Source organism: Meles meles, chromosome 12 (assembly GCF_922984935.1).
Source record: "Meles meles chromosome 12, mMelMel3.1 paternal haplotype, whole genome shotgun sequence".
Classification (NCBI taxonomy): Eukaryota; Metazoa; Chordata; class Mammalia; order Carnivora; family Mustelidae; genus Meles; species Meles meles.
Window position 1 is genome coordinate 79,217,394 of NC_060077.1, and position 26,065 is coordinate 79,243,458.

The 26,065-nt window shown below is 41.9% G+C and overlaps 1 protein-coding gene across 1 annotated transcript in view; it reads right to left on the reverse strand.

The window, feature by feature from the left end:
- ALPK2 (alpha kinase 2) overlaps positions 1-7,239 on the reverse strand; it is a 115,584-nt gene extending 108,345 nt beyond the window's left edge. The window contains exon 1 of the mRNA XM_046025608.1: positions 7,129-7,239. The gene's annotated coding sequence lies outside the window, so the exon portion shown is untranslated. The remainder of the gene's footprint in view (positions 1-7,128) is intronic.
- Positions 7,240-26,065: the final 18,826 nt, after the last annotated feature.

The window sequence follows — 26,065 nt, forward strand, 5'->3', positions numbered from 1 at the left end:
AAACACAAGCAAAAACAAAACCCATCCTGCTACATGCTTCCTTGGGCACATAAGTGGTTCTCTATAGTAAATACCATGAAATGAAGCTCTGAATCAGTGAGCCTTCCCAGATTCCATTTTGATAGATACTCCCAAATGGACTGGGCCTTTTACAGAGCAGTAGAAGGATGTGGTGATGAAAGGCCAGATTCCTGAGTTCAAATCTCAGCTCTGCCCCTTCCTAGCTCACCTTTGCTCTGCCGACATTCTTCATCCGTAAAACTAAGATAATCGCAGTATTGACCTCATTTATATGTACTCAAATGACTTGAGTACATATAAAGCTCTTCTAAATGGCAGAGTAGGAACTCTGTGTTAGTTGCTCTCAGGAGCTTTGGGGTTAAGATCAGTAAAATTACTCAAATATCTTCCTCTTCAATTAGAGAACAGACCAAAAGTTACAGGAGAATTCTTTGAATATTTAGAGCCCTGGACTGTCGCCAAGTTTTCTTCGGGCCAGTCTGCCCCGTTCAGATAGCGGGTGGCGTGGCTGCTGTCAGCAGGAAAGCCGCTGTCAGTTGACAGGGTCAGGGAAGCAATCTCAGTCCACGTGCAGATAACGGGGAAGCAGGTCCTCCGGAGCTGGCAGGAAAGCCAGCTGTCACAGTGCTTTCTCACTGGGGACAGCACGGATTAGTTCTGATTACCCAGCCTAATCCAATGGCCACTGGTTTCCTGCACGCGCTGTCTGAGTAACTACACCTACCATCCCGTGTTAGTTAGGGAAGAGTACCCTCCCCAAAGACGGGTTCTGGGAATCTGGAGAGGTTGGTGGGGAGGAGGCAAACAGGCAGGGAGAGAGACAATGAACATGTCTTGGGTCCCTTCTATGGGTCAGCCCCCAGGCTGGATGCTTCAGGGACATGATCACATTTAATGCTCACAGCAAAACTACCAAGGTAGGTGTTTTTGCCCACTTCACAGATAATGACTGGAAAGCTTAAGGTAACTTTAAAAGCGTTGATGTAACAAATTTAATTCCTCGCTGCCTGCGAGTGACAAGGTGGGGATAGGAGTTCATGTTTGTCGTAGTTCAAGCATTGCTGTCTTTCTTGGGTATGATTTTAGGGTTGTGTGTGGGAAGTAGAGGCAAGAAAAGAAGCCCCGGAAAAGATGCTCAATATCATTAGTCATTACGGAAACTCAAATTAAAACCGTAATGAATGAGATAACGTTTCACAATCACTGGAATGGTTATAACACGATGGGCAGCCAAATGTGGGCAAGGATGTGGAGAAAATCCTCAAGCACGGCTGGTGGGAATGTAAAACAGGACAGACACTTTGGAAGACGGTTTGGCATTTCCTGAAAATGTTAAACAGGAATTGAACAAAAGACTCAGAAATTCCATTCCTGGGTGTCTACCCAGGAGAAATGAAAACATATACCCACCCAAAGATTTGCACACAAATGTTCCTAACAGGATTATTCATAATAGCCTAAAATTGGAAATAACCTAAATGTCCATTGGAAACAACCTAAATGTTCAGCTGGCGGATAGATAGATAAATGGGGTAAAGCCAACCATAGGACACTGTGGAGTAACAAAAAGAAGCAAACTTGAATATCGGGTACAATATGGATGAACCTCAAAAACATTCCAGTGAAAGAAGCCAGACACAAGAGACCACATATTGTAAGGTTCCACTTAAATGAGATATCAAAAAGAAGCCATAAAGACCAAAAGTAGATTCGTGATTGCTGGAGATGGAGGCCGAGGGAAAAACACTGATTAATAATAAATGTGCATGAAGGCACCTGGGTGGCTTAGTTGGTTAAGCATCCAGCACCTGATCGCAGCTCAGGTCTTGATCTCACAGTCTTGAGTTTGAGTCCCACGTTGGGCTCCATGCTGGATGCGGAGCCTACTTAAAAAAAATAGTAATAAATGTACACAAGGTTTCTTTTTGGGGTGATGAAAATATTCCAAAACTGATGGATGGTACCACTAGGTAAATTTACTAAAAACATCATTGAAGTAAACACTTAGAAAAGGTGAATTATAGGGGTGTGGGGTGGGTGAGAAAAAAAAGAAAAGATGAATTCTACAATATGCAATATATGCCTCAATAAAGTTAATTTTTAAAATAGAGGCAAGAAGGAGACAAACTTTTCATAAGCACACACTACATTCATTGCAGACTTACTTGTGATAGCAAAAAATTGCAAGCAACCAAAATGTCCATCAGTAGGAATATGGTTACAGTTTATCTGTTGAACGGGGTTTTCTATTAATGGCAATGGGCATTAAAAATGAATAAGGCAGTTCTGTATGCATTGATATGAAAAGATCTCCAAGGTATACTGCTCAATAAAATAAAATATATAGAAGGGCATGTAAAGTATGCTATCACTTGTAGAGGCAAAACAAGAAGAATATGGTAATATGCGTATTTATACATATAAGGATTCTAAAAACAGACAAGAAACCAGTAACGTGGTTGCTGCCAGGAGAAGGTCCAAGTATCCAAGGAAAGAGGGGTGGGGAACCTGTTAAGGACAGTGATTGTCTCTACAGATCCTTTTGGATAATTTAAATTTATACATGTTAGCTAAAAAACACAATTTAACTTTTAAATATTAATATTGAGCAACTCCATGTGCCTACGGCATGCCTGGCACATATCGGTGCAGACCATGGAGCCCCAGCTGCCACTTGCTCTGCATGCGGAAGTTGCTTGAACTTTTTTTAAGGTAGAATAGAGCCTTTCCACGAGTACTCCTCTCCTCTGCTATTTAAAATCTATGACAGTTTCCAGTTCTTTAAGGGAGGGCTAAAACAGAGAGCTCAAGCTTCAGTGAAACATGTGAGAGAGTTTAGTATCTCCTTGATTTTACAACTGAAAAATTCCCCTGGGACAGGCAGCTCAAGTGACTTTTCCAAGGTCACACGGCTTGTTTGTGGCAGAGTCCCTGATTCTTGATTCTGATTTTCAACTCACTCTGTTCAGAGGACATATTCCTCTGCTGGGGTTATCCTTGTCCTCTCTCAGGGTAATGGAAAGGAGAGATCATGATGCTGGCAGCACACAGAGCATGACGGTGCTGCTAATGAGACCAGCTGCTGTGGATTAACTGGTTAACATCACTTTGGTTCGAGGTTGAAGGTGGTGGGCTGAAGGCGGTGTCCATCCAGGCATGTGTCATCAGAGTCCTCACTGTGTCATGAAAACACCCTTTCTCTGGTCCCCTCTCCTCTTGTCCTCTGCTTTCTCTGGGCTCCCTGCGTCCCTCTTTGGAGAGAATGTCTGTTTTAAAGTGGACCAAGAGGTGTGCAATTTCAGGCCTCTGCAGAAAGGGGAGCACCCGGGAAAAGTCATCTTCCCTTCTGTCCCCTTCCTGCCTGGGTCGGGGAAGGGGAGCTGTGAGGAGGGCCAGCGTCATCTCGGCCACCTTCATCCACCGCCCTTCCCCCAGCCAGTCAGACCGGCTCAGGAGAAGACTTTGTGTTTTTGCCTCCATTTGTCTTGTTTTTCTGAAGGATTATTTTTATCGTTCATTATCGAATTGCTTTTGGTAAAGGGTGCCTTAGAGGTAAGGAGCACCACCGCCCCTTAGGAAAACAGGGGAGTAGTACTATATCCGTGAGAGAGGTTTGACTTTAGAATATATCCCAAACCTCCTGGACATTGCCTTGTCCTCACCGCCTTCCCCTACGCCTCTCCCATCACTCAAGCCTGGGAACCGACGTGCGAGACCTCACCCTTCCTGCTTCGGGGGCCCTGATTGGTCCAAATTGGTCACGTACTCTTGCTCAGTGATTGGCTCGTGAACCTAGTTCTAAGCCAATCAGCACGCGGCTCTCTCCAGAAAGTGGTTGAAGAGTCATCCAATCAGCGCAAAGCTTAGGTTTGTAAACAGGAAAAAGAACGCGTGCGGAGCCCAGGGGAGGGTACCATTTGAGACCGTGGAAAGCCAGCTGGAGGTTGAAAGCAAAGCACAGCGAAGAGCAGAGCCTCCAGAAATGCAGAGAACCAGAACCGAGGTCCTGACCGAACCCCTGAACTTTTCTGTTGTGTGAGCAGTACACTCCCACGGTTGCTGCTGTTTAAGCTAGTTCAAGTTGATTTTTGATTGTTCCTTCTCGAAAGCTTACTGAAGCATCCACACCTTCCCCTCCCTGGCCCATGGCGCCTCAAATTCCTACCACGGGCCCTCCATTCCACATCTCCTCGTCCGACGTCCCTTTGCCAAGCTACCGACAGAAGGGAAGCATTTAAGATTAGACAGATTAATCAAGGAATGCTTCTCCAAGAAAGCTCTGGGGACCCTAATATAACCACATGAATTTCTGAGCTCCCTTTGCATTTGCCTCCTCTTTCTGCCCTTTGTGTTTTGTTTCACTTTTTGTTGTTTCTGCAGAAAGACCACTTTCCATCTAACCCTAAGATGACACGCTTACTTTCTCCCAAGTTTCTTTACATTTATGAATTTCTAGATTTCCTTTTTTGGTAGAATTAAACCCAGAATAACAGGATTCCTTGGGGATCTGTCAGTAGCTCAAACAAAGAATTTATCTGGTGTGCCAGGGCAGAAGCTGTGGTATAGCTCAATAAAGACAGTGCAGTAATAAAGATGTGGATAGCTTTCTTTGGAGCTGTCCCATGAGGCTGCTTGTGACCCTTGTGTGCTCCATCCCTCTGTGCCTGACTCGCCTTCACTCCAGAACCAGGAAGCATCCTGTTCATTATGCACTTTGATGACTGACCTCGAAATTCCATGGCTCCTGAAATGTCCAGCCAGTCACTGTCTCCACTCAGCTGCTATGGCCAGCCCATTTCAGTCTCACGTGCCCTCACTCCACTCTGCCTCTCTCCAAGCAAAAAGGGATCAGTGAAAGGCGCAGCTAGAACCGTTGACAAAAGACTGGACTTGTGCCTTAATTTTCATAATCATCACAGAGATATCACCTTGTATGCATGGATTTAACTTGACCCTCCATTCCTATGAATTATGAGAACTCATTTAAATACGGTACTAATATATACTAAAAAGTATCAGGCCAGATGATACTGAGAAATCTCTGCCTCTCCTTTTAGATAATTTATGTCCCATCAACCATTTCCAAACAAAAAATAGTTTCTCTTATTTATCATGGATGTGTTCTCAAATATAGTCCTTTTTTGTTTTGGTCTCAAACACACTGTTTTTAAGTACAGAAGATTCCTTGAAAAATCTTATTTCCTATGTTATTTTTGTTTAATCATGGCACGGATGTAAAAAATGTATTGCTCCTACCACTTTAATAGTTTATATTATGAAAGCATTTGGAAGTTTTAGCAAAAAAAAAAAAAAAAGAGGGGGGTTAATTAACCAAGAAGAACTGGCCTTTGGGGAGAAGCTAGGATGTAACACATACCTTAGGTACATTTACTCATGTCCCCATCACTCCTGTCAGAGTGGGTGTTGCTATCCTTTTAATTACTTTTTTTTAAATTTATGTGACAGAGAGAAATCACAACTAGGCAGAGAGGCAGGCAGAGAGAGAGGAGGAAGCTCCCTGTGGAGCAGAGAGCCTGATGTGGGGCTCGATCCCAGGACCCTGGGATCATGACCTGAGCCGAAGGCAGAGGCTTTAACCCACTGAGCCACCCAGGTGCCCCGCTATCATCATTTTATAGATAAGTTCAGACGAGCTGGAAAACTGGACTAGAGTGAGGATTTGATTGGAAATCTGACTCTAGAGCCTGGACTTTACTCAGCACCCCTACTTCCCCCGCTGTGACAGGTGACAACACCCACTGTTTCCTCCTTGCATAGGCTGATATCTACATGTAGGGGTGCATGGGGTGCTTAAAAACGAATTAGATGGGCGCGGGAGACTAGAGGGAGGTTAATTTTTGCAGTTGACAAAAACAGGAATTCCACCTGACCCAAAAGTCTGCCCCAAATTGTGACTGTTTTTGCAAAACTTCAAAATAACTTTGGCACCAGACTTGTTTTAAATCCTGATTTCCCAGCTCTGAACATGCTTATTGGCCATCACTGCCTGTTAATACAGGATTTGTCAGTTTGTTGATTGAGGTCACTCCCAGCATCCTGGATTTTGGTCCCAAAGCCTCACAGCAATTTACCCTTAGCTGGTGTGCTGTAAAAAAATCATCTCTTACCATTCCTGGTTACTTAAGCTTCAAAAATGAAGGATACCTTTGCTTCAGGAAAAGGTTGGCGAAGGGAAATATTAGAGCAGAAGCAGCTCTAAATACTGTTCTTGCTTTTATCTATTTTTAAATGATTGCCAGATGTCTGTAACTGACACCCTTAATCAGTGGTTTTCAAGTTGAGATGTGTTCATCAAGATGCAGTGTGACAGTTGGGGCCATTTTATTGATGGATTTGTTGATTGACTTTTTGCCTTAGATTTTTAAGGATTCTGTTTAACAACTGGACTACAAGGTCATGCCTATAGTTAACAATACAGTATTGTACACTTTAAAATTCATCAGGATAGTAGATGTCATGCTAAGTGTTCTTCAATTAAAAAAAAAGAGGGGGGCAGAGAGGAAAGCAAATCTATCTAATGACTCAGTGAGTGTCTGCATCAGCCATCTTGAAATGCCTGATAGCTTTTCAGCAATTTGCATTCTGGGTGTCATTCTGAGTCCACCCAGAAAGTAGGGATTTTCAATCATTCATATAATCCAAGCGATAACTTTTGACAAAAATCCTCAAATATTCCAGGCAAAAGGATCTGGGGCCTGAGTTACCTGGATAATTACTTCAATTTTTCAGGTTACTTTGCAAAGCCTTTGCAGATCACTCCTTTGAGTCATCCTATATGTTTGTTTTCTCTACCTGTTGAGAGAGCCCTGATGTCAAAGAGTCTACTTTAATTGCTGCCAGGCCAAAATAAATAGACATGGAAAATAACCATTTCCAAAAAAGGGTCTCAGTGGACCTAAACTACAAATGATAATTCGACCACTTTAAAACCCTAGATAGCCAAATATGCCAGAGAGCCCCTCCTTGTTCCCTCCTGTTCTAGGTCTTAAGGACAGTCGGCTTTGTTCCTTACTGCAGATAATGCAAACAACTACGTATTTAAAGTGCAGCCATTCCTAATGTAAAAACCAAAGTCTAGATACTTACTTTTCAATGCCTTTTCTCCAAGAGACGTGATAAGAGGACTGGCTCGGCTGTGGGCTCCCCGGGCTGTGTGGGAGGTATTGACTGGGTGTCCCTGCTCCTGGGACAGGGGATTCAGAGAAGTTACAAGGTTCAGGGTCTTTTCCACATTCGGGTCAAAGCACAGTTGGGTCTGTTTCCAGAAAAGCTCCTATCTTCCTAAGAGGGAAAATTCCGCTCCCCGGGGAACTTATGGAAGAAGACATTTTTTTCCCTGCCCTTGAATGGACTAGGTCATTGCTGAAGCTGGAGAATATTTTTTAGCATCCCTGGGATGAAACTTGAGGGCTGTTTGTTGACGCCGCCGGGGAGGCCCTGGCAGAGGGGGCTGGTGAAATGCAGCTCCAGTGAGCTGACGAAACGCAGACGAACTGTCCCCGAGGCTGTGTCCCCGAGGCTCGGGACACTGAGCACCGCACTCAGGGCTGTGCAGGACCTCAGGTTTAGTGGCTTGCCTCTTAGAAAAGCAGAAATCTTGCTGTCTGATAAAGTCTGTGAGGCCAGAGTAACACGGGCAGTTCTCATACCAAGAGTACAAGGCATTTGAAGCACACGTAGAAAACCCGTGCAGGGGCTGGAAGGGGGTGGAGGGGAGGGGAAAGAAGAGGCATGATGTTGTTCGTTTAGAACTGGTGGTACAGTCGTTCTCTGAAGTTCTCTGAAAAGCGCAGAAGCCACCGCAAGGCGGGATCCGCCCTCCTCCCTCCCTCTGTCATGGTCCTCCCCCCACACCCCTCCCTCCCTTCCTCCCTCTCTCCTTCTCTCTCCCTCACACACACACATTCTCTCTCTTCCTATTTTGACCATAGTAATAAGAAGAGAGGAAGCACACCGAAGAACCCCCACAAATCCGTCAAACTGTCAAGAATTGTTCATGTTACATACCAAAGTAGAATTTGTCACGTGGGCATTTCTTTTGTTGAATTTTATCCAAATCCAAGACAGAAGATTTAAAAAAAAAAATTCCAGAAGTGTTCTTCTCTGGAAAAGTGTGTGCCACACCTGGAAACGGACAGCTTGGAAAGAAACTTCTCAGGACACTCACAGAGACGGCTAAAATTAGCAGCTCTGAGTGGGTGACTTTGAAAGGGACATAACTGGATATATTCACTCTGTACCGGGCAGCGGAATCCTCAAAAGCAGACTGTTCTTACGTAGTGCAACGTATGCATCACTACGCCAGGATGGAATGAAATTTTTCACAAGAGGGGAAGTCATCATCTAAAGTTATGAAATATCAAGAAGTATACAGTTGATGTGTTCTGTTTCTCAGTTTTCCGAAAGCCGAGAGACTCTAAAGTAATGCCTGTCTCGTTGGGAACACATCTATGAAATGCAACCACGTGTAGAAATTACCACCCCGTGGGGACGGTGGCCATCGGCTGGTTTTATTTAAAGCCGGATCCTCTTCATAGAGGCTCTTTCCAAGTAAAAGGAGAGAACATTAAGTTAAGAGAGCGGATGAGAGGAAGGTGTGATGATAAAAAATAAACAAAAGTTATCACACAGCAACAGGATAGGATAAAGACAAAAGGGATCCAATGTCCCAGTGCGGTAGACAGACGTATATGGTCATGAGAGAATTGTTGCCTGGGAGTTCTTCAATGGAAAAGTTGACACTCATTATGAAACTTGATTGTGTTCCTGACAAACAGTCAGTGCCTAGCATTCATCTTCTATAAAATAAGTTTAAGGAGCAGAGGATTAAAATATATATTTATATGTATATTTATATATGTTATATATGGTAGATTTGCCTATATATGTTTTATTGCTCATCTCATTAACCTGCAGCCATAGAATTTCTGTTTTAATCTTAGGTTTGGGGGGCAGGAACAGAAGACAATCAGAAACAGACCTTGGGATTAAACTCAATGAGGCCAGGACACTGTTCTGAATTTTTCGCGATTATTCAAAGGGGATGGAAGGCTTAAGGTGCTAAAGAGAAAAAGGAGGGCATATATTTGTGCCCCTTTAACAGCATTCAAAAATACCTGAGTTTGTGATTAAAAATGAAGGCCTAACGATGTGTAGCATCATTCCAGGTAAAGTAGTAAGGCATAGAAGAAAATATATGTAAGTTACCTCTTTTTCTGAAGCTAGAGGAGGAAAAACAAAACCCTCCTTTTGTAAGGGACTGTCCATCTGAAGAGCAGAGTTGGAAATGTATTTCTTATCAGATGTCTTTTAAGTGCCTCTCTCAAAGGTCTTTGGGGCTTGGTTATTTTCTTGGCTTCTCAAATGAATGAATGGGCGCCTCGCAATTCCTCAGCTACTCTAGGCTTGCTGGGGACCAGACCTAATCAGTTCCCAACCAATCTGAATATTTTAAGCCAATTCATTAGGTTCTCAAGCTGCTTTTCACTCCCATAAATTGGGCTTGAATTGGTACGTGAGGAGTTGATCTGCTCATTTTATCCCTCCTGGCAGAGAAGGCCCTCAAATGTCTGTGTCTAATGGTAGGAGTGATGAATGCCCTTTCCAGCAGAGCACATTCTTGGCGGAAGCTCGGTACCAATCACATGTTAGGTCAGATCAGATTTTCTGCCAGGGTCCTTGGGCCAAGCTGGAGCTGAGACAGCCACTCCAGCTTCAAGGCACAGTCAACATTTGGGGAGAGTGCCCCACCACTGAGAGCATCAGCTCGGGTTCCCTCTTTCAAGAGTCCATCCCTACCCAGGGTCCAGGGGTTCTCATAGTTTCTGCACTGTGTGTGGCATCTTGTTTGGTGGACATGACCTGAATCCAACTCTTGCAACCTTCATTCCGTTCCCCGTATTGCCAATCAGGTAGGTCAACTCAACAGGCATTTTGATCCCTTAAGTATGGTGGCAACAGAAATATCAGTGTAAATGGGACTGTGTTCTCTCCTGATGTTTTTCATTCTTTTTGAGAATATGAAGTTTAAAAAATATATGCAAAAGGGGCTCCTAGCTGGCTCAGTCAGTGGAACATGCAACTCGATCTTGGGGCCATGAGTTCAAGCCCCTTGCTGGGTGTAGAGATTACTTAAAATATTCATAAAAAATATTTGCAAAACAACTTTTAAAATGCAATTTCTCAGAATTCATATATCTAAGAGTGGCTTTTCCAAATATATGAATGTAGTTTGGAAGTTAGATTTCATTTTCTCCCCGAGTCTCAAAATAATAAATGGGAATCAGGTTCACAGAACACCTTACGGAAGTATTTAATCCATCATGTTCCCAAAGTACCATATTTTAGCTTCCTAAAACTACAAGGATCAAAACTAGGGTAAAATTCCATTTAATTAAATATGAAAGTCTAACTATCTGCAAAAAATATCCAGACTTCAACTTCCAATATAAAATTTTGGCACGGCTTTAATTTTAAAAACAGACATTTTAAAAAAGCATTACAACTCTCAGAAGAGGAGCAAAATTCCAATTTTCATAAATATGTATGCTAAGCCATAAGTCCAATATCACAATTACTAAGTAAAATTAATTAGTTGGACAATGCATGGAAATTAAAGTTCTAAAAAATACTTGTGTATGCTGTTTATACTATTTAATAAAATTTTCCTTTTTAAGGCTTTACTTCTGATTCTAAGAGCAGGATAAACTCTTTACTGGTAATCTTTGATATTTTGATTTTAAAATCTCCCAGTACCTAGAGATAGCCACCATTTTGACATACTTCCTTCGATCTCTTTTATTTTCCCTTTCTGGGTGCTTATACATTCAGAAAGTGACTTTAATGAGTGAAAACTGTGAACATTTTAAGGTTTTGAAACATATTGTCAGATAAAACACTAGTAGTTTCCACCAGCAAGTTTGAGCCCACCCATCTCACCGAGAGGGCAACGTCTGGCACTAAGCACATCACTAAAAAAGTCTGGCTAATCTAAGAAACAACACTGGTATTTTAACGTACATTTCTCTGCTTACTAATAAGGCTCAGTATTGACTCATGAGTTCATTGTCCCGTTTTCTTTTACTGATTGTCTCTTTAAATTTTTGGTTAACTTTGAGTATTTTCCTTTGACACATAGAAAAGCATTTCATATGTAATTTGCTGGATACGGGCCCTATCTTCCAATTTATGGTTTGCCCTTTAATTTGTGAAGTTCTGATATACAGAACCTATGAATTTAGACTAAAAATGATCTCACGGTGAGGAAGGAAGGAGGAATTGTTGTTTCATGCGTTTTGAGTTTCAGTCTTGCAAGATGAAGAAGTTCTGGAGTTCTGTTTCACAGCAATGTGAATGTACTTAACACTCCTGAGTTGTACACTTAGAAGTGGCAAATGTTGTTATTTTTTTTTAATGACAACAAAAAAAGAAATCTATCTTTTTCCTATAGTTTCTTCCTGGGCTTCTAAAGCCTCCATCCCTCTGTGCACTTACCCACTGTCTGTTCTCCTCCAGGCAGAGCAGAGAGTAAAGCTGGGTCTGAAGCAAGCCCTTCCCCCTTTTTCATGTTACTTCATCTGTGCTAATATCCTGGGTTAGTGTGCCTCTTTTTCCTTAACCCACATATCTGAGATTCTCAGTTTCCTTGCTGCTGTCGGGAATTCTGCCCTTTACAACTAAGAGATTGATATGGCTAGGATTTTGATTTGGAAACTAGATTTTCCCCTCATTAAAAATAGAATGAAATGGGAGTTAAGACCTTTAGCTGTGACTGAATAAAGAGGCTGGAAAAGCTTCTCCCTCGAAAACAACTATAAAGATAGATAATACAAAAAATAAAGAAAGAAAGATTGGGTGATACAGACAAGCATCCATTTTGGCGCTCTAGATAAAAACCAAAGGCGTGCAAAAATTTGAGAAGCACTTATGATTGAAAAAGTTCTCAATCTGGGGCCCTAACAATGAGTCTTTATGGCATTCTTGCCCAGACTTTCTCCCATGCCCTCACCAAGCTCCAAGATCATGGAGTTCTGCTAGGGCAGGCTGGGAACCCTGGCATTTTCTCTGCCATGACCAAAGAGGACTCGCTGGATCTGGAGCCATGGAAATCACCTATGCCCAGCAGTGTTAGCAATGGAAGTAGCTCTTGGTAGCAGATGAATGGAGAAGGCCAACGGCTCTACTAGCTTGAGAATGGAATTGGGGTTGGGGCAAGCATCTGTCTGGCTGAGGCTGCAGGCACGTGCAGTGGAGACCTGGGAGGACCCAGCTATCCAACCACACATTCCCAGCATGCACAGAGGAGCCATGCAAGGACCCAGCAGAAAGTAAGCATCAGGGCAGATTCAAACGTGGCCAAAGCTTGAATGTGTTCCCCTACCCACGCACAGATACGCTGGCAGTGGATGGAAGGTTTACTGGCTCAAGGTATTGAGCACAACCTCTGTCCAATTGTTAGCTGACATAAGGCTATACAGACACAGGAGTGACCTCTAGGAAGTCAAGATTTTAAAAAATTTAAAGAGGGACGCCTGGGTGGCTCAGTCAGTTAAGTGTTTGACTCTTGATTTTGGCTCAGGTCATGATCTCAGGGGCATGAGATTGAGCCCCACATTGGGCTCCACATTGGGTGTGGAGTCTACTTAAGATTCTCTCCCTCTCCTTCTGCCCCTGCCCCACCAACCCCTGCTCATGCGCTCCCACATGCTCTCTCTCAATTTTTTATTAAAAAAAGAGGGGGGAGGAAAGAAGAGAGAAAATTAAGGAAAACTGAGTAGAAATAACTGTGCCCAAGTACTTTATCTCAGCTAAGCTATTAAACTAACAAATAACCAAATAGTAGCAACGTGTGTGTTGGGGGGAGTGATTAGAATTCAGTTACCTCCCCATACACACAAACGAATTCAGTTACCACAATATATGATCTAAATTTTCAAGTTTTCAACAAAAAATTATGTGGCATGCAAAGAAATAGGACAGTGTATTCTTATACAGGAAAAAAGTAGTCAATAGAAATTCAGTATTACCCTAAGTACCCCAAAACCAGACAAAGACATCACAAGAAAAGAAAACCAAAGACCAATGTCTTTCAAAAATATAAATGCAAAAATCCTTAACAAAATATTACCAACTATCGTGAGCAACATATGAAAAAGACTATATACCATGACTGACTGGGATTTATCCTACTAATGCAGGATGGTTTAACACTAAAGCCAATCAATGTAATGCACTGTTAATAATATAAAAGGCAAAACTACATGATCATCTATCTCAACAGAGGTAGAAAAAACATTTGGTAAACTACAACATCCATACATGATTAAAAACTCTCAGAAATTAAGAATAAAGGGCATCTACAAAACAAAACAAAACTCCCAGTGAATATTCTACTTAATGGTGACAGAATTACTATTATTAACATTATTATTATTATTATTATTTCCATAACATTAGGGGGAAACCAAGATGTGACTCTTGCTACATCTATTCAACAATGTACAAAATGTTCTAGGCAGGGCAATAAAGGAAAAAAAAACATTAAGGCATCTATACTGGAGGAAAAGAAGTAAAACTGTCTTTACTCACAGATGACAAGATCCTATATCTAGTAAATCCCAAGGATTCAGTAGACAAACCGCTACAACTAATAAACAAGGTTAGCAAAGTCACAAGATGTAAGTCAATATACAAAAATCAATTATATTTCTATATACAAATAACAATTCAAAAATAAAATTAAGTAAACAATTCCATTCACAATAGTATCAATAACTCTTAACTCTGGGAAACAAACTGAGGGTTGCGGTAGGGGAGGTGGGGGGGATGGGATAATCGGGTGATGGGCATGAAGGAGGGCACATGATGTAATGAGCACTGGGTATTATATACAACTGATAAATGACTAAAGTCTACCCCTGAAACTAGTAATACACTATATATTAATTCAATTGAATTTAAATTTAAAAATACTTAGGAGTAAAAAAGAAGACATGTGTACTAAAAACTATATAAAACACTGAAAAGCGAAAGTAAGATAGTTTAAATAAGACAGTCCACATCTACGGATTGGGAGACTCACTACTGTCAAGGTTGCCATTCTCCCCAAATTGATCTATGTACAACACAATCCCCATCAAAATCCTAGAAGGGTTTTTGTAGAAATTGATAAACTGATACTAAAATTTATATGGAAAGGCAATGAAATTAGAACAGTCAAAATAATTTTGACAAAAATTAACAAAGTTGGAGAACTTATACTCAATGGTTTTAGAACTTACTTAGAAGCCAGAGTAATCAAAACAGTGCAATCCGGCCACACCATCATATAGAGGGATAGTCTGTATAGATCTGTCAGAATCGAGAATCCAGAAACAAACCCTTACATTTATGCTAACTGATTTTTGGCAAAAATAATAACCAAGATAATTCAACAAAGGAAAGAACAGTATTTTCAATAAACGGTGCTGGGACAATTGGATATCCATATGCAAAAAAAAATCTGAACTTTGAAACTTAATTCATACCACACACAAAAATTAACTCAAAACGGCTCACAGGGGACACCTGGGTGGCCCAGTCAGCTGAGCATCTGACTCTTGGTTTTGGCTTGGGTCATGATCTTGGGGTCATGGGATCGAGCCCTCCATCGAGCTCTGCACGGGGGGTGGAGCCTGACTGGGATTCTCTCTCTCCCTCTCCCACTCCTCCCACCACCACCCCTTGTGCTCTCTCTCTCTCTCACACAGACCTAAATGTAAGTAATTGTGACAATCATAAACTTCTAGAGGAAAACACAGGAGAAAACTGTGACTTTGGGTTATGCAAAGAGTTCTTATATCACTTGTCCTTTCCATTAAGCATGATCCATAAAAGCAAAAATTAGAAAACTGAGTTTCATCAAAATTTAAAACTTTCACTTCAGAAGACATCATTGCACACCATATATTGGGAAAAAATATTTGCAAATCATTTAACTCATAAGGGACTCATATACGGAATATGTGTGTGTGTGTGTGTGTGTGTGTGCAGATACACGTGTATGTATATTCAACAACAGACTGACAAATAATCCAATTAAATAGGCAAAAGACTTGAACAGATGCTTCACCAAAGAAAATATACAGATGGCTAATAAGCACATGCAAGGATGCTCAGTATCATTAGTCATTAGAGAAACACAAAGACCACAATGAGATACCATAACACGCCCAGTACGATGGTTGTTAACAAAAGAGACAGACAATACCAAGTGTCCGTGAGGGTGTGCAGAAATTGGAGCCCTCTTACAATGCTGATGAGAATATAAAATGGCATGGCCAGTTTAGAAAAGAGCTTGGCAATTTCTTAAAACATTAAACATATCCTTACCATATAACCTAACCCAGTAACTCCACACCTGGGAATCTACCTATGAGAAATGAAAATACATGTCCCAACAAAATCCTGCATTCCAAAAACTAGAAACAATCCAGGTCCCTGTCAACCAGAGAATGGATAAAACAAATTATATGGCATGCCCATACATATGGTAGAATATTATTAAACAACAAAAAAGAAAGGACAAATTGGTAGATACTACAATTTACAATAAATTCAATATTATGCTAAGTAAAAGATGCTAACCACATAGGAGTACTTTTGAACTATTCCTTTTATATGAAATGTCTCAAAAAAGACAAATTTATAGACCAAAAAACCTATCTGTGGTTTTCTAGGTCTGGAGGTGAGTGGGGATTTAGCTGCAAAAGGCCATGAAGGGGGGCACCTGGGTGGCTCAGTTGGTTGAATGTCCAACTCTTCATTTTGGCTTGGGTCATGATCTCAAGGTCTTGGAATTAAGCCCCACGTCGGGCTCCACACTCAGCAGGGATTCTGCTTGGGATTCTCTTCCTCTCCCTCTCCCTCTCCCTCTCCCAACTCATGCATGCATGCTCGCTCGCCTTCACTCTCTCTCTCAAATAAATAAATATTTTTTTAAAAAAGAATATGAGGGAACTTTTTGGAATGATGGAAATGCTCTAGAACTGGATTGTGGTAATGGTTGCACAACTTTAGGTATACTAAAAGTTACTGAACTGTACACTAACAATGAAAGAATTTTATGTAATTATACTTCAGTAAAGCTGCTAAAAAAATAGACTGGAGCAATTAATGGATCCCTTGTCTATCTTTTTAAAATGACTTTTATTTGTACTTTATTATTTTTCCATTTTTCCCAACTTTATTGGGGTACAATTTATATATGGTTTGCAAATATTTTCTCCTATTCTGTAGGTTACTTTTTCACTCTATTGATTGTTTCCTTAGCTGTACAGAGTTTTTTAGTTTGAAATAGTCTTTCTAGTGCATTTTTGCTTTTGGCGTCATATCCAAAAAAAGCATTGCCTGGATCAATGTCAAGAAGTTTGTCCCCCTGTGTTTTCTTCTAGGAATTTTATGGTTTCACATCTTACATTCAAATCTTCAACCCACTTCAAGTTGCTTTTTGTATATGGTGATAGATAAGGGTCCGGTTTCATTCTTTTGCATGTGGAGATCCAGTTTTCCCAATCTTGTTGTGTTTCTGAGTATCCTGGTCAAAGGTGAGTTGACCATAATGCATGGGTTTCTTTCTGGGCTCTCTACTCTGTTCCATTGGTCTCTGTGTCTGTTTTTGTGCCAATATCATACTGTTTTAATCACTATAACTTTGTAACATAGTTTGAAATCAAGACCATTGATGCCTCCAGGTTTGTTCTTTCTCAAAATTGCTTTGCTATTCAGGGTCTTTTGTGGTTGCATATGAATTTTAGGATTGTTTTTCCTGTTTCTATTTTTTTTTTAAATGTCCTTGGGATTTTTATAAAGTCTGCATTGAGAGGCACCTTGCTGGCTCAGTGAGAAGATCATGAGACTCTTGATCTTGGGGTAATGTGTTCGAGCCCCATGTTGGGTATAGAAATAACCTAAAAACAAAAGCTTAAAAAAAAAGAAGATTGCATTGAATCTGTAGATCACTTTGGGTAGTATGGACATTTAACTATATTAATTCTTCTAATCTGTGAACATGAGATGTCTTTCCATTTAATTGTGCCTGCTTTAATTGCTTTCATCGGTGTTTCATAGTTTTCAATGTACAAGTCTTTCACTTCCTCAATTAAATTTACTCGTATTTTATTTTCTTTAGTGCTATTGTAAATGGAGTTGTTTCTTCATTTCCTTTTCAGATAGTTTGTTATTAGTGTGTAGAAATTCCAATGATCTCCATATGTTATTTTTGTATCCTGCAACCTCACTGAATTTATTTATTAATTCTAACAGTTGTGGGCTTTTTGTTTTTTGTTTTTTTTGGAGGAGTCTTTAGGGCTTTCTACATATAATATGATCACATTATCTGCAAACAGATCATTTTCCTTCCTCCTTTCCAGTTTGAATGCCTTTAACCTGACCTTTATTCTAGAGTCATGTCAACGAACAGACCTACTGGATAAACCTGTGACTTTGAATGATTACTTCGGATCTCAATTGCTATGAACCCAAGAAACAGATACCTAGTGAATAAATCCTCCTGAACATGATATTCCTCATGACGGATACCCAGAAAGCCAAAAGTCTAAGACAAGAATTAGCACCAGCCACCTGGTGTAACACTTGCTCTTTTGACAGGGTCATTATGCTACTCTCTTATGCAACAAGGCAGCGTATGAGCCTGTCCTCCAACAAACGTAAAGGAAGCAGGGGAAATGGTGTGCTCCTGGACAGAAAGAACTCCTGTGTTCCTTTACCGCAGGTCTCCTGCAAGGAGGTAGTTTTGAGACCTGAATGCCCAAAATTCTGCTTTCGTAACAATAATTTTAAAAGCATAGTAAGACTTACATGATCTTACATCAGGGTTTTTGGCAAACTACTATGTTTCCTATTCCTACCACTTACTTTGATAGTTGCGTGGTCAGTTAAGGGACCAGTCAATTCTACCTAATTGATAAATGAGCAGGAAACGTGTAAGTTCCTTACAGGGAGCAAAATTTCACAAAAGACGTTTCCTCCAAATCACAGCTTTCTGAAGCAGTCTACCCCTGTTGCCTACTCTCCCTTTCTTGAACTCCAGGGTCCTGTCCAAGCTTCATGCAGTTCTGTCCCTTTCTGTGTGTAAAAGATTCACGTGGCTGAGTTCTGAGCTTGGTTTTGCCAACCCAGCAGACTCTCCTTGTGCTGCCCCCATCAGAGGGCTTGTGACTACAGCCTTGAAAACATGGCCCTTCTTTCTATTTCACAGATACTTTTCTCGTAAGGCGTCCAAACTGGTCTTCCCAAGGACACAAAGAGAACCTTCCTGCAGGGTGAAAAAGAGTCATCTCTGACCTGCAAATTGTGGCTGGATGTGCAGTAACAACATAATAACCAGTTAACCTTTGTGTTACACAGGCACTTCTCCATTTGCATTTACTCCATGAGGATTAATTTGAGTCCATTTTTTTTCTGTCCAACTCCCCTCACCCCTAAGCGATGGGACCATAGCAGTAGCACACCAGCCTCCTCTTTCCAGATCTATCATGGTCATCCCCACTTCCCAGCACCACAGCCACCACAGGCTAAGGCCACCAGCAAGACAGACTTCAGACCAGTCTTCTAGAAACACTGTTGTTTATTTATATCTCTCCCTTGCTAATAAACCTTCAGTGATTCGCCGTTGTTAACAGAATAAAGCTAAACATCTCAGGTGGACATTTCCAAGTCCTCTATTGTCCCATGATGAGAGCTGGCCCAGAAGTAAGTTCTGAGGGAAATGTAGGTCTTGGTTCTGGATGGGTCTGCTCCTCTGTGAGGACGGTATGAGCCTTGTATTCAAACATTCATCCTGGTCGGCGTTGGTGGTATAGTGGTGAGCATAGCTGCCTTCCAAACATTCATCCTGCCCGGGTTCCTCAGTTTTCTGATCCATGCCAGCCATCCCCTCACCCCAGTCGATGGTAACGATCAGAGTTTAATCAATGACACAGACTGTCAATGGCACATGTCACTGGCACCTCCAAGACCTCTTAAAGAGAATTTATTCTCTACTGGCATTAAGCTGGACCACGCGAGCCAGGACAGTAATACCTTGACCAGTAAGTCGAAAATGCTTTCACTGACCTCTGCTCCCCCACCGAGGCACTCTGCCCCCACCAACACACCTACAACCCGAACACAACATCTTGTAACCTTGAGCACCGGTCCTTTACCTCCTCGTGGCCCAGCTCGAGGGAACCTCCTGTGGGCAAGCCCCCCAATCCAGCACTCCTGCTTCTCCCTTCTCTGAACGGACATGCTACCCGTTCGTTCGGACACTTTGAGTTCCTGGAATTTTTTTTTTTTTAAGATCTTATTTACTTATTAGACACAGAGAGAGAGATCACAAGTAGGCAGAGAGGCAGGCAGAGAAGAGAGGGGGAAGCAGGCTCCCCGCTGAGCAGAGAGCCCGAGGCGGGGCTCGATCCCAGGACCCTGGGATCATGACCTGAGCTGAAGGCAGAGGCTTAACCCACTGAGCCACCCAGGCGCCCCCAAAGGCCTTCATTCTTGATGTGACAACCAGTTCCAGGAGGTTCATTCAAGTCTGGAGTCGCGACTTCCAAGTTGCCTTCCGTGAACAATCCACTGAGCCACCCAGGAATTCTTGAAGTCAGTGTGGTGATGATGGGAATTTTTTTTAAGACTCGGGCAGGAAGACCGCGCTAGGCTGTGCTAACTTCCTCCCTGGAAATGCACCCTGGCCCAGAGGAGGAGGGTAAAGCTGCCACAGCCAAGTGCATTTTGCTGCCGCGTCTGACTACTTGGTCTGTGCAGTTTCCTCAGCTACACTCGGGCAGGCTTGGAGGACTGAGGCCGTCGTTCCATTTCCTTGTGGTTCCGGCCCAGGAGGGCACGGTCCATGCCACGCCTGGAACCAGCTCTGCTGTGGACGTGCTTTGTGTAGTTACACTTGTCTAGACTTACCTGAGATGTGTTTTAGACTTCTTTCTGCTCCATTCCACTTCCAACGTAACAGGAGCAGAGGATCCCTCTTTTCTAGAAGAACAAAAATAACTGCAGGGACTTCACGATTATCTAATCCAACTTCCTCTTTTTACCCAAATTACATATTCCGACAAGCCCAGATTCAGACATAGTCAAAGACGAGGGGCAGGGAATAGAGAATAAGTCTGCTCTATTCTGAAAGCTGCACCATTAAAATGAATTAATTCCTGGGCGCCTGGGTGGCTCAGCCATTAAGCGTCTGCCTTCTGCTCAGGTCATGGTCCCAGGGTCCTGGGAGTGAGCCCAGCATTGGGCTCCCTGCTCCGCAGGAAGCCTGCTTTTCCCTCCCTCACTCCCCCTGCTTGTGTTCCTTCTCTCACCTTCTCTCTCTCTGCCAAATAAATAAATAAAATCTTTTTAAAAATAATAAAATTAATTAATTCCTGATGATGAGCAAACCATTTGTCCTGCTGCTGACATAATCAGCTAATACTTGAGCCACGACATCCGATTACCCATTGTCTGGCCAGTCCCTTTCACTGCAAATGAAATGTCTCAAACCCTAAAAGCACCGAGGATTTCCTCATTTTAACTTTCCCCTGTACAGGAAAGCTGAAATACCATGACGATATAGCTTTCCATTTTGATCATTGACATAACAACTTACTCCTTTACTTCACTCAAGTGTTGAAAACGATGATCACTGTCAACCCCTTAGTTTTCTCCGGAGTTAACTCTTCCCCCAACCGCTCTGTAAGCTTTATGAGAAACACCTGCTCACCCTACAGCTCCAGCAGTTAGCTCAGTGCAGGGCTGGCTATGGCTCAGGCTGGGTCATTGACCGAATGAATGGACGGGTCTTAAGATAACAGAGCCTTCTCACGGCGGTATGTCTGCTCATGCTCTCCCAAAGGACTAATTCCCTGAAAGGCAGGTAACATCAACTACAGTTATTCTGGGAAGCCAGCACCAGCTCCAGGAAACACCAAAACTTTTCAAGTGTCAGTCCCTAGATCTTTTCTTTCAATTCCATTTTCACCCCCATTCTAGTATCCCCTTGGCCCTTACCATGCAGTGTTGGGGATTCCTCCCCGTAATATTCATACCAGTATGGAAGTAGCGATGAGGACAAAACATACATGGCGGGATATTTTCATGTCATCCTCTCTGGAGTTTACAGTGACCCTTAAAGCAGTTAGTCTTGAATTTCACCATGCATCTGAATCTCTTGGGGGCTCTTGTCCCAATACGGGATTTAGGGGTCCATTCCCAGAGATTCAGACTAAGTGGGTCTGAGTTCAAGGCCAGAAATCTTCAGTTTTAACAACAACCCCTCCCACACCCTACGCAAGCAGCCAGTGAACCAACCACGTGATGAAAATCACAAAGACACTGGGGAACAATCAACCACCTTTCACCACATCATGTAACTACATTTAGACCCATGTTTCTCTATTCTACTTTAGGCTAGAGTAGAAAAGTCTGTGATAAACTCATACCCATTACACAGTTAGGAATTTAATGCCTTAACTTTGGAAAATATTGGCATTTTTAAAAGAATGCCCAAAGAGAGCAAATGTTTACCTAAAAGACGTGAAACTCAAAGGGTCCACTTTGATGAGCCATCACCATCATTGATTAAAATTAGCATTATGGGGGAAGAGGCAGTAAGAAGACACAGTCTTTAATAGTCAGGGTACTCCTGTACTTCTGAAGCGAGACCCTCAGTTACTTGGTTAGAGAGTCTCTGTTTCTTTAAGTTTGCTGATACCAGGCTATTTCAAATTTGGGCTTCATAATCTAATGTTATGACTCAGTCCACTGGTAAGAATCAATTATGCACCAAAATGCTAAACTCAGTCCACTTTCATTAGCATATATTCCCCTAGATGGGTGGCCCTGGACACATTTTTATCTCCCTGAAACTCCTTTGGTAAACGAGAATAATTACAGCTTCTTTCTTAGGTTGATGTGGCGGTGAGTTACTCATGGAATGTTCCTAATACATCACTTGCTATACGGTAAGTGCCCAATAATTGTTAGTAATTGACACTGTTGGGGGAGAGGGCTGGGCACACAGACAAGAAGACAGAACCTCTGCCCTCATTCAGGTGCACATAGGGAGCCAAGAAGGTATACAGGAGGGACTCTCAGAGGGAAGATGGGGGAACGGGGTGAAGGATGCTTCAGGGCAGTTATCAGGGGGTTGTGAAAGATGAGTAGGCACTTTGGGGGGAAGGATAAGGGACCTGCAGAAGAACTTCTGGTAGAAGTAAGAGCTTGTGCAAAGTGATGTGTGGAAAAGCGTGGCTTATTCAAAGGAACCCCAGAAGGAGTTTGGGATAGCTGGACTAAGTTAAAAAGGAGGGCGTCCTATGACCCATGGGATCACACAGGGCCTTTTGTTCACATTGGCCACATGTTTAGTTTAACATTCTGCTATTGCCACCATGGAATTCTTAGTTATTCCTGAAAAACGGGCCCTACACTTTCATTTTCCAGTGGGCCCTGCAAATTCTGGAGCTGGTCTCAGAGCAGATATGGTATTTGCTCCATCAGAAAATGTAAGTGTGAGATGATGAGCAAGTTACTCGTGGGGAAGGAAATACAGATAATTTCCGGAGGGGAATTCATGTAAAAATTAATATTGGTCCCAGAAAGAAACCTGAGGATCTCTCTCTCCAACCTCAGAACTCAGCAAGCAATAGTTTTTGCTGCACTTAGATCTTTTGGACCCTCCATACATATGTAAAAATACCATGTCAGACGTCGTTGGCTGATGGTGGAGAATTTCTTTCATCTTACCTAAGAAAGTGTCAGATGTTTTACTCTTCCAGGGATCACTCCTCCCTGACAGTCTGTTCTGTACCCTCTCCTGCCAGAATAAATGACTTGTTCTAGAATGTTCTCACAGCACCCTTGTAGGTGAGTCTCATATTTTTCAGATAAATTTCTAGAAATGGGATTGCTATATCAAATGGTAAGTGCATTTTTCATTTTGACAGATATTGTTAAAATTGTCCTTTAAAGAGTTATACAAATTTATATTCTTCCCAGCTATATATGGGGTACCAGATTTGAAACACAATCTAGTATCAGAATTTTTTATTTGGCAATTTAATAGTGGAATTAGCATTATTCTATTATTTAATTGCCTTTCTATTCTATTCTAATTTAATTGCCTTTCTGTTATTTAAAAAGAGGTAAAGTATCTTTTCATATATTCAAAAGCCATTTGAATGATTTTTGTCTGTGAAGTGCCTATGCATAGTCTTTGCCCATCTTTGTTGATAATCTGTTTCAGTTATCTTACAAGCATATTTTGCATGTTAAGAACAATACCCCTTGTCTTTAATATAGTGACTAGTTTGTCCCTTGCATTTTTATGCTATATGTGCTTTTTCTCCACAAACAAAATCTTCATTTGTACATACACAAATTCACCGATCTTTTAAGTCATCTGAGATTTTTCATATTCAGAAAACCCTTCCTACTCTGAATATAAAGACATTCTCCCGAATTCTCTTCTTGTATCTTCATGGTTTCATTTTTTAAAATATTATCTAAAATGCTGATGAAGTTGAAAATTGCTTTAGTGTGATGCATGAGTTAAGGAAACCAATTTTTCCACATTTGTCTCAACACCCAACTAATCAAAATCCAGTTTTCCCCACTGATTTAAAATACCATCTTCATGATGATTTAAGTTCTCGTCTGTTTTGGGTCTCGTTTACAGTACCGTATTCTGTTCCATTGATCTGCCTACCCAGGTGTGACATAAAACTATTTTAGTATTTATGGCTTCTTTAATCTATTTCGATATTTGAAAAGGCTGGTCTCTTCTCATTACTCCTGATTTTTAAAAACCTCCTCGTTGTTACCTATTTACTTCTCTATATGAACTTTATAATCATCCTATCTGGTCCCCTCCACCCAAACCCTGTTGGGGATGTGGTCAGATCAGACCTTCGGAAAGGTCATTCTGGCTGTGTGGAGAAGCGTGCATGGGGGAAGACCAGCAAGAGATGCCATTTTAGGAATTCAAGAGAGATGAGGGTAACTTGGACCAGTATGGTCATAGCAGAGACAGAAAGGAAAGGGGATCAAGAGCCAAGGAAGAAAAAAAAGTGATAGGACTCGATGATGAATGTGATTTGGCAGTTTTGGAAGAGGGAGCTGGTTTCCTAGTCTTCCCTAAAGAAGCTCTGGGATCTAGTCCAGTTCTATAAAGGCCCCAATCTGGAGAAACCCAAGGATGCAGTTAGTTTTAGAGTTGCCCTAAAAATCAGAGTCCTCTTGGGAAAAGACATAGAGCTCTTCTGTAAGGAAATATCATGGGTTCAGATAAGATACCCCAAAGTGAATTGCTTCCCCCCACCATGCCCTGTAGCAGGAATACCAGACCAGCTTCTAAAGCATTTCACATGCTGTGGGGTCTACGCGACAGGCGAGAGTGTAATCTGAGACATTCTGTCACAGCACATCTGGGGCCTGCGGATACAACTTGTGGTTAGTGAAGAAAAAAATAGGATAGTTCGTAAGTTTTCTTTCTTTGGTTCCTCAAAAAGTTAAACATAATTACTTCTAGATACAGACCCAAAAGAATTGTAAGTGTGGACTCTATGTAGAAACAGCCCAAATGCCCATCATCAGATGCATTAAAAAAAAATCGGTCAATACATTGGAATACATTGGAATGGAATATTATTCAGCTTTCAAAAAGTAACATTCTGAAACATGCTAGAGCATGGACGAACCTAGAAAGTGTTATGAGAAGTGAAATAAGCCAGAAATAAAAGGACAAATGCTACATGATTCCACTTATGTCAGGTGCCTAGAATAGGCAAATTCACAGAAACAGGAAGCCAAATAGAGGTGCCAGAGACCAGAGGGGAAAGGAGGAAGTGGGGAGTGGCTGTGCAACGGATCCAGAGTTTGTGTTTGGGAGGATGAGAAAGTTCTGGGAATAGATGGATGGTAGCCAGGGTTGCACAGCACTGAGAACTTGATGCCACCAAATTGCACACTTAAAAATGGTTAAAATGGTAATTGCTTATGTTATGTATATTTTACCAAATTAAAAAAGAATATTTTTTTTTTTTTAACATTTTCTTTTCTTATGAAAGAATGTGTCACCGGGGTGCCTGGGTGGCTCAGTGGGTTAAAGGTTCTCCCTCCGGCTTGGGTCATGATCCCAGCATCCTGGGATCGAGTCCTGCATTAGGCTCTCTGCTCAGCAGGGAGCCTGCTTCTTCCTCTCTCTGCCTGCCATTCTGCCTACTTGTGATCTCTGTCAAATAAATAAAATCTTAAAAAAAAAAACCATTAAAAAAAAAAAGAATGTGTCACCACTGAGAGACACACTACACTCATGTGATTCTGGCTATAAGTTGTATTAGCTCTCTGAAATCGAGGTATTACAGAGTAGACAATAGGCTCTCCCACCCAAAACAATGCAAAATATTTTGGGAAACAAACTATATAGCCCACATCTCCGGAAATCCCCTCCCAAGTAGCTAACCACAAAGGGAGGAAACATAACAGGGCGAAACCAAAAGTTTGCAGCCAAATCTCAAGGGTCCACATTCTTTCACTTGGTACTAGGTAAGCGCAGTGCAAGTGTGCACTCAGGAATGAGAGGACTGGGGCATTTAAGCTTTCTTTGCCTTAGTCTTTCTTTACCCCATATTTTAGGGATACGCTTGTCCCCAGATAGCTTTTGAAGCAAATAGGTCTAAAGCATTCAGTTAAACAGAAGATACTTAAAATTCACTTGACAAATCACCTGAATATTAAGTCACCAGAATCTGGGAGTATCTACCGACGAGCTCTAAAGACAGTTGGGAATGAAGCTGACTTACTGTTGGTCAACTGATGTTACAGATGACCTCAGGCTAGGGGCACCTGGGTGGCTCAGTCGGTTCAGTGTCTGCCTTCAGCTCAGGTCATGATGTCAAGGTCATGGGGTCAAGCCCCACATGGGGTTCCCCACTCAGGGAAGAGTCTGCTTCTCCTTCTGCCGCTCCCTGCCCCACTGCTCTTGCGC